We start from the raw sequence: 12,808 nt of genomic DNA, 5'->3' as shown, positions 1-12,808 counted from the left end.
AAAAAAAAAAAAAAAAAAAAAAAAGGAGAGAAACGTGCCTCCAAAGATGACCTCTTCTTTCCCTGATCTCTTGAAAATATTTTTTGATAAACGTCACGCGGACTCGCGTGCCCCACGAAGATAAAGTCGTCGAAAGTACCTTTTATAAATCAACGGGGATCCTTTCCTCCTCCCTGCTCTCTCTTTATCTTACATCCCGGAAAGAGAGGCATTCCGAGAAGCGCGTCCATATTATATCCCAGTCGCCGCGGCTGGTATTATTGGAAAGCTGCGCGTTCAACGTGCACAGAATTTCGAAGGGTGTCGCGCCCGAAAACCGGTCAATTAGAATTCGCGAGGAATCTTTGCCCAACGCCGATCTCGCGATCTCGTGTCGAATATTCCTAAATTTTGGAAGATTTTGGAGAAGGATGCGTTTACTTGTCGAGCCATGTCGCCTTTCGTGCCATCTGCACGAGATGGGCAAGGAACTCGTTTGTATCGGAATTGGGAAACGGAGTTAGATTAACTTTTTTCAAACGTGGGATATCGATCATGGATTTCTAGAATTATTTAATAATGAATGAAGATTGGGATAAAGAATGCGAAAATTTCAAAAATCGTATAAATTGGGAATTTAGAATGGAATAAAATGTTCTACTCGAAGATATTTTATTTTTTGAAATTTATCGATTGATTCTATAGTGGGGTGAAAATAATATTTTAAGGAATAAAAGAAACCGATTATCATTCGCTTCATAGAGGATATCGATTGATTATATGACAAAATTCGAAGGAAAGACGAGAGAGATGAATTTTTAGAAAATCGTTTCGATCGTAATTCCGATAAACGTAAAAATATTTCATTGTCTCTGAAATTATTCCAGAATGGATTAATCGAAATTTATTCCAAGCAGAGAATTTGAGAGAATTTGCCATACTGTTTTCGCCTTTTCCTAAAAATTTCTTTCTTCTATTTCCATCACGATTTTCAAGAATATATTTCAATTACTTCCTTTTAATATCTAGAAACGACTATTCATTTTCTCGTGGCGTTAATGTCAAGTTCGTGTAAACTCGCTTCAGGATTCACGAAGCGCGAAAACACTTTGGTCAGATTATCTTGAAGAGCGCGGTACTCTCCGAGCTATCCGCTTTACTTTTCTTGAATCAAGGTCGGAGAAGAAGCTGCGCAAGAAGCCGAGAGACAGAGAGAGAGAGAGAGAGAGAAAGAGAAAAGAAACTTGGATCCTTAGTCCTCAGCCTTCCCGTACAATTTTCCAAACACGTGGAAAACGACGCGTTCCTTTTTTTTTTTTTTTCTTTTTTCGAAAGGAAGAGCTAAACGATTCTCTCATTAATCTTAATCCCTCAGCTTTACAAACAAAGCGATCTTAACGTTTGCAATGTGAACAGTTGTTATTTATTTATTACAAAGAATCGTATCGAGATGTTTAAAAATTTGCAACGCAAAAGAGCTATTTAAAGAAACCTCTTTTGCATTTATACGAGAAAATAGGAGAACGTTTCCAATGTTATCCGACTCAATAAATGAATTCTATTTGTTTTCCCATCGCGCGAAAAAGGAAATGAAGAGATATTCCGTTGGACGTTAGGGGATAATGGCATGGAAGAGGTTTGCGCCTCTTTCGAGACCGTTTGTGTAATACACGTCAGTCGAACGCGCGCCCCTGGCACCTGTCAATAGATTTCCAAAAGGAAGTTTCACAAAAGTTTCACCAGGCTGGAAAGACAATCCGCGGACAATACCAACGATCGTGTGACAGCCGATACACAGTAGTATCCAGTATACGCTTCTTTTCAACGACGAAAACCTTTGTAAACGAATCTCCCAATCGACGAATGGAAAAAGAAGGTGGTTCAATCGTGGGGGAGGAAAATTATTTTCAAGACTCTCTCTCTCTTTCCTCTCCTTCAAATTTCAAGCCGTCGTAAATTCCTAGATCCCCCCTCCCTCCCGTGGAAGATTTAACCAATCGTTGATCGATGAGAGTAATTAAACTTGAAAGATTAGAGACATTATAAAAGCCAGCACTCGGTGGTGTCGAATGGAAACCATTCGATTCATTCTCATTCGAAATTTTTTATTCACGCGTCGAACGCGTTGCTTTTCATTTAAAATTTATCGAAAATTTCGAAACTGTAAGCGTTCCATTACGCTCCAACTATCTCCTTCCCCCCCTCTCTCTCTCCATAAAATTTCCAATTCGTCCCTCGAGCCTGATATTCGAGAAGAAATACTCGAGTGAAACGGGGAGGATTCCTCGTGAATTACGCGAGGAGCGTATCGATTAACAAGGACGACGTTTCTCTCCCGTCTTCCAAACTCCGCTCGATCCAGATTCGAGAGAAGATGGATGTTGACGCATCGGCGGATGCACGACACGCGGGGATGGTTTGGGCGCGAGCCGAAAACCGAGAGGTGAGCAACGAGAAGGAGGAAGAGGAAGAGGAAGAGAGAGAGAGAGAGAGAGAGAGGAGAGGCATTCACCCTGAGGATGGCGCACGTAAACGTGGAAAGATGCACACGTTGGAGCACATTGGTCGCTGGTTCGTTCGACCAGCACGGATGATGCTCTCTCGGGGGTCGGGACAAGCTCCGGAGAAGCCCTCTCTGATCGTGGCGGTCGTGCGGGGTTTGGAGCTTGCGCACTCCCCTCGAGATCGTGGACTCGGTGCGCGGGGGGCGCGTGGCGGCACCGGGGGTGTCAGTCACGGCCCATCTGCCTACCATCGAGCACGTAAGTCGAGCAAGTGCATTTTATTTCTTTCCTTTCTTCCAGTACATCTTCTTCTACCCTTCTTCCTCGCTGCACCCTTTTCTTTCTTTCTTTCTTTCTTTCTTTCTTCTGCTCCTTTCCGTCAAGTCCATTTTATTTTCCACCTTTCTCTCCCTTCGAACCTCGTCCCCTCCTAACTCTCTTTGCGTCTCCTCCTTCGTTTCGAAGAATCTTACGCGAGGAAATTAATCGAGTCAACCTCTGGCTGAGTTTGTTAGTTGGTTGTTAGTTGGTTGTTAGTTGATTGGTTGGTCGTGGAGGAAGGGAGGAAGAAGGGATCCAGCCGGCGGGAGCTGGTGTCTCGGTGATTATGGCAAAAATGGCGGGTCGACCGTTGGACGATTGGCCGTCGTGGCAATCCTTCAGCCTCCCAACGTCCCGAGGGGATGAGGATTCGGCCTCTTTTTAACGCAAGTGCCTCTTTTGCGCCGCTGTAAGTGGAATCGTTCCTCTCCTTTTGTCGGGACGAATCGAGTCCCGACGTCGAGCGAGTGGGAATTCACGGTTCTTTCTTCCTCTCCTCTCCCTTCTCGTGCGCCAGTGAATGAATCTCGCACGCCTTTTCCTCTTCAGGCCAGGATATTCCTCGATGAGAAGAGGATCTTGCCTTAGATTCGCTTTTTTCTTGTTCCTGCTCGTTTCTCTCTTCATTATTTTCGCGAATACCGCGTGGATCTCTCGTTGGCTGGCTCCTTCTTCTCTCTCTCCTTATTCTCTCTCTCCTTATTCTCGTAGGTGGAATTGAAATTCTTCTTTGAAGGCGCCTTGATTTCTTCGTTCTTTTACTGATCTGAAGCTTCTTCTACTCTCTTTTTATTTCTTTCTTTAATTTTTTAGATATCTCCTTGTTCCTGCTCGTTTCTCTCTTCATTATTTTCTCGAATTCCGCGTGGATCTCTCGTTGGCTGACTCCTTCTTCTCTCTCTCTCCTTATTCTCTCTCTCCTTATTCTCGTAGGTGAAATTGAAATTCTTCTTTTAAGGCGCCTTGATTTCTTCGTTCTTTTACTGATCCGAAGCTTCTTCTACTCTCTTTTTATTTCTTTCTTCAATTTTTTAGATACCTTCTTGTTCCTGCTCGTTTCTCTCTTCATTATTTTCGCAAATACCGCGTGAGTTTCTCGTTGACTCGTACTACTTGCTCCTTCTTCTCTCTCTCCTTATTCTCGTAAGTGAGATTAAAATTCTTCTTTGCCTTGATTTCTTTACTGATCGAGTTACTCTCTTCTTATTCACTTTTTCAATTTTTTGGCAGACACCTTTTTGTTCCTGTTTCTCGTTTCTCTTCATTATTTTCGCGAATCTTGCGCGAATACCGCGTGGATCTCTCGTTGATTCGTACTACTTGCTCCTTTTTCTCTCTCTCTCCTTGTTCTTCGAAGACGCCTTGATTTCTTCGTTCTTTACTCGAGTATTAGCTTCTCATTCCTTTCCTCAATTTTTCGGCAGATACGTTTCTATCGTTTCTCGATTCCTCGTGGAGCCTCTTTCTTTCATCTTTCGTGAATCGTCGCGACGAATCTTTGACGATTGATCGAAAATCGAAACACGGAGGAGGGGCACGATCTCCTAATCTTTTCGCTCTTTTGTAACGTTCCCGGGTGAATCGAAATCAGGAATCACGTAAGCGTATCGAAAGAAAGTTGAAGCATCAAAAATTTCACGCTGATCGATGATTTTCCCTGCGTAACACGTGATACACGCGTATTTCCAGGGGGGGAAAATTAACACGCTAGAAGGAATCGCGCCTCGATTACGAGATAAATTATTTTGAATTATGTATATTCGATTATTTACTATTATAATCGATAAATAATCGTAATAATTTACGCACAATTTCGATTAATTATTCAACGAGGGATAAAACTGTCAACGATTTTTCTCGTTGGTCGAGTCAAGAATATTGCGTGATATTTTACCCAAGGTCGAGGTGTTTTTTCAAAAAGCCAGAGCCGTTGGAATACGATCACGTGCAACCAACGAACACATTCTCGATCCTCGTTCAAAAGTTTCGGAAGGCAAACGTTTTAAAACTTTAGTTAATCAAGATTCTTGACTCTTCTTCCAATTCTTCGCGAGAGAATATAACGAGATTCTCGAGTATATCTCTCTCGATATCCGTTCGAATAAATTTCAAACGTTCTCTTTCAAGATAGAGGTAGCTTCTTCGATTAATCTTCCACACGATCGATCGCGCGTTCGTATCGTTAATCGAACCTTTTCTTTATTCATCGGCAACGAATGAATGAATTTTCGTTGAAAAACATCGAGGTAGTTGCAAGTTCGCGAGAAATCGAAATTCCAGGCTCGAAGTTCGACCGAGATCAGCGCCGTTACCTGTCTCGTTTCGCGGAATAATAGTCCCCCTCCTTCTCCCCCCCTCTTGACTATTCACCCTCTCTTAAACATTCCGCGCGTTCACCATTTTACGGCGGCCAATCGACTCAATCACACGCATACACACGTACACGCACACAAAGTCGAGGGTTGAACGAGCGCTTTTATTAATGCCGATTTGTTTGTCGCCAGTCTTTCTGTATCAAAGTCTTTCGAGGATGGAAAAGGATGGAGGGGGGGAAAGAGAGGAAGAAAAGAGGAAAAAGTCCATTTAACACGCGGTATCGCGGGTTTGAATAGGGTTTGAATTCCGCAATACAGGTGTAACGATTCGAAAAGGGCGATAAAAGGATCTCGTTTTCGACGCTTTCTCGCGAACATTTCACCGCGAAATGAAACAATGAATCGAGAGCGAAAAATTTCGTTCCCCTCTCCTCTTTTTTCTTTTTCTTTACAATGCCAGTTCGTTTCCTCGAGTAAGTAAGAAATAAACGTGGATTTCTGGATCTCTTTTTATCGAATTGAATGTCGGAATCGCGTGGAAAAGTGTTAGACGAAATAGTATATCGAATCGATTATTATATAACTTTTTCTTACGCGTACGGCTCGAAAATGTGAAAATCCCTAGTCGATCTGGATTCCTCGGATCAAACCTGTTGCCCGAATTGCCGTAATTAATATTGGTATTGCGTGTCGAACGTTGTTGAGTCACGCGCCCCCGCGATAATCTTGCACAATTTGCCAATTAGGAGGCCCCTCGTTTCTAAATTGCCCCCTTCGTCGAGATTTCTGAATAAAACGGGATTCATTCCTGTATACGTGAATGCATATAAAACCTTCGTTTTCGAGAAATTTACATTGATGAAAGGGGAGAGGTGGGGGGATATTTCGTGGTGCAGTTTGTAGTAAATTAAAAAAAAGATTAAGAAAGAGAGATGGACCACGTCTCTTATATTTATTTTTTTAATGCCAATAGTCGGAAAATTTGGAGTAATAAATAATCGACTTACGATAAGATATCAGTTCGAATTGATTACATTGCAATTCTTAAATTTTAATATCGGATATATAGTTCACTTCGAGGAAAAAATATTTCATATACAAATCATTTGCCGATAAATTTCGTATTCGAAATTGAAAAAAACTATGCTATGCTATATCTCGTAGTCGCAAAGCAAAGGTTGATTATTCATCTTTTCGATTAAGGGGGAAAAAAAACACAGAAAAGCATCCGAGAAGCGGATAATATATCAGCGCAAGAAATACACGACGACGTTCATTGATCATGTCTCGGGGTGGTCAACCCCCGCAAAATGTACGTCGAGCCAGACGCGAATTGATAATCGCGTGAGACGAAGGATTAATTTCTTTCTTCTTTACTCTCCCTCTCTCAAAAGTCTAGCCGCCTACGCGGCTGCTGACCGATTATTATTTTTAGAACTCTCCCCCCTCCCTCGTTTCATAAACTAGCTCACCTTATGTTATTAATCCCGCGTCAATTGGATCAGGCACGAAAGGGGGAAATTTGGAGAGGTCGTTGCATCCTCGATGACCGTCTACTTTTCAAATAACGGTGGTCATTTATCGGTCAAAATCCGAAAGAACATTTGAAACAGCGCGGTGTATTTCTGCATCCTGAAAAATATCGCGTTTGCTCTCCGGATATTTACGAGGACTTTGTTTAAACGGCGTTTTTATATTCCTCTCGAGCGTTGTGTGGCGCACGAAACTTTGATGGATTATGGATTATGGATTATATTCGCCATAATAAAATAATGGACGACTCGCGAAAAAAATAAATATTTCCTTCCCTATCAAACGAATGATATTTCATCCGAATTCACAGAAAGATGAGATATTTCACGATAGGGAAGATAAAAATATCTCGCCACAGATGGTGATCTATCTAAGATACCGTGAAAAAGATTCTTTATCTTCGCGAATAATTCATACCTAATAAAGATTAAGGATAAAGAAAAGTCGCCATCGTTGCTCTCCACACGCGATTCGATGAAAAACGGGGGTGGGGATGTTGCTCTTTCGATTCACGCTGAGAAAGAAAACGAGAATTAAAGATTAGGAATATCGACTACTGGTCCCCAAGAGGGTTGTATTCGAGAGGATAATTTTTTCCCCGTTTTCCCACAGGGGGATGGGAGAGGGACGAGAAACGAGCGACCTCGTCGGGTTGCAGCGACAATCTCCCTTCCCCCTCCTCCGTGGAAATAGATTATTCGGAGAAGCCGGTTTAAATAGGCTTGATTTATTCAGATAGGAAGAGCGACAATCGTGCTTCCCCGCTATGTATCTCGCCCTCCCTGCTTCCACCCTTTCCGCTCGTTGTCTTTCCGCCATTTCTCCTCGCCGTTTCTTCCGTGATCTCCTCGGGTCACGCGAACCCGCGATGCGCAGAGAACGATTCGATTCGAAACTTTATAATAATTCATTCATCTTTGAGAATTTCCAAGATTTCGAGGAGGAGAAGAGGAGAAGACACGTGTATCGATACGTGTGTCTATCCGTAACGCAACGATCTTCGTTGCAGATGAGATGTAAAATACGTACATCAACGTAATGTCGAAGAGTTACGATAAAACGCGCTCGATTTATCGAATTATTTATATATAAATTTAACAATGTAAAAAGAATTTAAATCTAGATCCTTGGGAGGTTTGTCGAATGAATTTAATTTCCGATAGCGGAAAATGGCGAATTCTTGCCCGTCACATTTCACTCGATTACAGCCTGTCTTTTTCCGTGACAACAATGGCCGTGCAGCCCCACTTGGCCACGGTTCAACTACCTCTCCTCCTCTATAGCGTGTTACACGCTGCTCCACACAGGGATGCATACCTAATCGGTTAATTGCCAGCAATTATTTCGATTATTCACCCCGAACAATCACCCCCTCCCCCCCTATCCCTTCTCGTAATTACTCCCTCCTCAAAACCCTCGTCTAATCTCGCGTATTGCTCGAAAGAAAGAAACGCCGAATTCGAGCGATTTCCTCCCTCCTCGTTCCTCCTCCTTTTCGAGGGATTCTTTGGAGGGAGGGAATAATAAGGGGGAAGGACAGAGGGAAAAGTTTTTCGCGGCCTGCCCTCGGTGCAGTTCGATATCGTAAGTAGGACGTGAACCTGGGCCAGTATCGCGCGCACGCGTACGCACGCGCACGCATACACGTGCACCCGATTTCGGCGTGAACCCGGATAGATAACCGTGTGTAGGAGACTGTAAACCATTCGTGAGATTCCTCTCGGTCGACGGCGGCGTGTCATCTCGCCGAAGACGTTGCCCCAAATTCGAACCGTCGCACTTTCGTCCCCGATATCTGCCTGATGCCTGCTCCAAATCGAGTTATAATAATTCGGTAGGGTTGTATGGTGGAAGAGTTGGTGGATTGGATATTTTGGACGTTTTTTTTCTTTGTAGGGGAGAATAAGGTGGTTATTTGGAATTGTTCTGGTCAATTTGTTTGAGAATCGTGTAACAAGTTTGGAATTCCACTTTTGTTGTAATATTTAATATTAAGACGATTTCTTCTAAAAATGTATAAGTTGAAGGACTTTTTACTCGATTCAAATGGTCGATATCTTATGGAACGAGAGGAACGTGGCCACGAGGATGGTTAAACGGGGATGCATCGTGAAACGTGCTCCTTCCATAAAAAAGAAGAAACAGGAAGGGATCTCGTTTGAGAAAAGTTTATTGTCAGTGGCAACAGGTGAACACTGTCTTGTCTGTAGTATCTATTACACGTACATATATATATATATCACGAAATTGATTCTGAATCGCGGCCTTGGAAGAACGCGAAACAGGAAACTTCCGTTCTCCGCGTCGACGCGTCAAGGTGTCTGGCTCCGGCGAATCTGGCTTTTTTTCTTCTTCCTTTTTTTTTACAACCTCTCCAATTCCTTCCAAGGTGAGCCAGAAATTCGTTTTATGCGATACGTTGATACGTAACACGGAAATTTTGCGTCTGGCGAGGATCCAGTGTCGTAAGCGTCGTTGTTGAGCACCGACATCCCTCCTCCTCCTCCTCTTCTTTCTATCCTTTACAGGCGGGCGATCCTCTCGTAAATCAAACCGCCCTCGCGAGCGTGGCGACGAAGAATATATTAGAATCGCGTCTAAAAAAAAAAATAATAATAATGAAATTGGTTTTGCCAATTTCTCGATGTTGCATCTTGCAACATTTTACTCGAAAATTCGGGATTTTATTTTTATTTAAGATGTATCCTTGTTATTTATCATTTTTTCCTCCTCCTTCATTGTACAATAAATTTGTACGATTCTTTTATTATATCAAAATTCGCTCACTGGCTGAACGAGAGAGAGACGAACACCAAGCAGCGTACTTTCTTGTGTCGATGATTCAAATGATTCGATACAAAGAGTTTTTGACAGTTTTGTATATTCATAAAGAAGGGAAATATCACCAAATTGTACAAATGTATTCTACGGCTCACGTTCCATCGATTTAAATCCCCGCTTTCTCGAGCAATATCCAGTAGATTCAATCAGAAGAACCACGTCGTCTTTTCGTCATAAAAATACATCTACGTTTCTTCAAACATATGATAAAAGTATTACTGATTAACACGAAGAGAAAGATCAGGAAAATAATGCAACGATTCAATAGTGCATTTATCTAAACGATGAAGATCGGCCAGTGAACGAATTTTAATATAATAAAAGAATCAAGCGTAAATTTATAATGGTTGATACATTTTAAATAATAAAATCCCAAATTTTTGAGATTAAAATATTGCAAGTTGCATGGAGAAATAAATCGGTCAAACACGGGAATCTGCATCGACCATCCAGTCACTTTTTAATCTCGCGATCGCGAAACGAAGCCGCTGCTTTTCTCGCCTCGCCCTGTGAAAACTTCTTCCCTCCTCTCTTCCTCCCCGGAAAAGAAGAGGGGATTTAGCGTGCGAAACGCCGGAGGCTGTTCACAGAAATGCGAAGGGAGGCGAGTTATTACGTCTCCTCGTTTAGAAGAGAGAATTATCGTTTAACTTAATAATTAACACGATCCAATTTGGAAATTTGGAAAAATGATTTTTAAAGCGGTCGATGATGATGATTTCGTAAGAGGTTGTTGGGACGGAGGGATAAAGGATGCGGGGCGGAGGATGGAAAACAGAGGTCGGAGGACGTAGGGGGTGGAGGTGGGCGCAGCATGGGAGTGATCAATACTACCTCCACACCAAGTTCCCACGGGAGTGGAACGAAGATGGGGAAGGCCAGGACGCGGCAGGAAGACAGGATTTTTCGGGAAGGATCGGTTTACGATTTATTTATTCTCGAGGATCGTCTCTCCGATTAGACGGTTTTAAGCGGTATTTGCAAGTTCGATATTCTTCGAACAGAGAATCCCTCGCGAGCAAATAGCAATTGTTCGAGAATCCTTCTACAACTCGCTTTGAACGTTCGTTCGAGATCGAGCGGAAAATAGAGCGATATCATATATTCGATTTAAATACTTGATGTTCTCTCGAAATCCTTTCTTCAATTTCGTCTGGAACGATAGCTTTCGAAGCCAAGTCTCCGCTATTTATTTATTTAAAGTGTTAAAGAAGGTGTATTTCGAAAAAGGGATCAAACAGTTATTTTCAATAATCGATAACGATAGCTTCCTAGACGAATCTCCCTACTACTTGCTTTCACTTGGAAAATAACATACAAAACTGTCAACGTCCAAATTCCAAAGTGGTATAAAGATATTTATAGGATTTTAGTTTTTGGATATCAAAAATAGATATAATCTTCGACACCATACCTCTCGCTCGTTACGTGGAATAAATACGGACGGATTGGCGAGAATTCGAACGGATTTCCAGGAAAGCTAGGAGGATCTTTAAAAATTTCATGGAAATTTCGATCGGATTTGAAGAGGCTAGCTCTACTCGTGGACACAGCAGAGGAAAAAGGAAGGCAGAGTGGACGTGTAGTATCCGTAGAAACGGATGTATAACCGATGCGTGCGTGACTGGAGGCTGTTAACCTAAACAAGGAATACCGCGCCATACTCGATAGCCCACTGACTCCGTTTCTCCGCGTACACGGTGGAAAAAAGATTGGACCAGTTTTAGAATATCGCCTATCGATTTCATATTCGATTATTTCCCTTTCGTTCAACTCGACGAACAATTACGATTACAATATCCTCGTCTTTCGCATCGAGGAAAAAACCGATTTCTTGCCCTTCGACGCTATCACTTTCCTCCCTTTGCCGATGTTTCGACGCTCGATCTCGTATACACGGACACTGACGTTGATCCAATTTCCGTCGCCTCTCGATTGACATTGCATCGTTGGTGGCATCGTTTAATCGAGTTTCAAGCCTGGGCCCAGTTCAGTTGAATCGAAACGAGTCGAATCGTGACAAGGGTTGCAACTAATTGTGAATTCGGCCTGTAGAGAGGGATTGGAGAGAGGGAGAAGGGATATAGCGTATCGATAAATATCGTTGTTGGATAAATGTAAGGATTGAATGTAATTGGAGTTTGTTTTAAAAATTGTTGGTTTGAGATATTAGCAAGGATTAAGGATTATTTCGTTAGAGAAGATATCAATAAAAGTGGACTTTATTGAATATGATTTCATTGCGTTTTAATGATGCTGGAATAAGAAGAAGTAAAAATTGTGGCCACTTTTATCTCGTAAACGATATTATCGAGAATTATATCGATAACAACTCTTCTAGATTTCGAACAACACACGTTTGAAGATATTCTCTTAGAGAAATCACGTCGAAGAATTTTTCGTTCTTCTCGAAAATAAAGGGATGTTTATTGTTAATCATAAAATAATTTAAACCGTCGCTCAAGGAGGGGGAGGATATATCGTTGTTTCATTTCTCGCCAACTAGGCCAAACGTTGGATTAATCTTCCCTCATGGCCGTTCCTTTAAATCAACAGCAACAAACTTTCTCGCCATTGAAAACTAGAGATATCCCGTTTCTTGAGGATTTCCTCGCGAAGTTATCGTCATCGACCATTTCATTTCGATTTCGTTCATCGATATGTCGATAAATATCGGAATTTTTTGGGAGTGAAGGAGGAGGAGAGAATTTGGAATTGGGCGACAGCGAAAATTAAGGGGAATCCGATATTTTAAAAAGAGAGAGAGAGAGAGAGAGAGGGAAAGGATTCTCGTCCAGGTCGATACACGCATCAGATTAAAATCGTTCGTTTCGCTCGTGAGCCCTGGACAATCAGAAATTGCAATTTTTCAGCGAAACTGATCCTCGAGAAATCTCATCTCGACTTTCGATGGGCTGCTCTTATCGACGTTATTATATTCTGCCCTGTTTCTTTGATAAGGGAAGAACGAAGCAAAAAAGAAAAATCGCCAATATATAACGTTTAAGAAACATTTTCTTAAATACTTTCCAATCATTGAATCATTCATTAGAGTTTCCAAGGATATTATATCTGAAATGTGGTTTAGGGACAATTTTCCTTCCTTTTTTTACAATATGTAAATTCTTTACATAAGAAATTACAAGAGAGAAGTATTACTTTTATTTGTACGCTCTTTCTTTCTTTCTATAACTATAACATTGTTGGAAAAGAACAAGATTCGACAGAATTACATCCATTTTAATTTTTAATTTCGTTTCGATTATTCTCAAGCTTCTTCGAGACCACATCTCGAATAAATATTCTCCAATACTA

At 41.7% G+C, this 12,808-nt stretch overlaps 1 protein-coding gene and 1 long non-coding RNA gene across 5 annotated transcripts in view; both read left to right on the top strand.

The window, feature by feature from the left end:
• The window catches only part of LOC102676514 (neo-calmodulin-like), a 56,974-nt gene that overhangs the window by 18,037 nt on the left and 26,129 nt on the right, over nt 1-12,808 (top strand). The window lies entirely within an intron of this gene.
• LOC102676423 overlaps nt 2,472-12,808 on the top strand; it is a 12,416-nt gene continuing 2,079 nt past the window's right edge. Inside the window, exon 1 of the long non-coding RNA XR_421897.2 lies at nt 2,472-2,741. This is a non-coding gene — a long non-coding RNA (uncharacterized LOC102676423). The remainder of the gene's footprint in view (nt 2,742-12,808) is intronic.

The sequence above is a fragment of the Apis dorsata genome, unplaced genomic scaffold (assembly GCF_000469605.1).
Source record: "Apis dorsata unplaced genomic scaffold, Apis dorsata 1.3 scaffold_263, whole genome shotgun sequence".
In the NCBI taxonomy this organism is placed as follows: Eukaryota; Metazoa; Arthropoda; class Insecta; order Hymenoptera; family Apidae; genus Apis; species Apis dorsata.
This window is presented reverse-complemented; position numbering and strand designations above follow the sequence as displayed.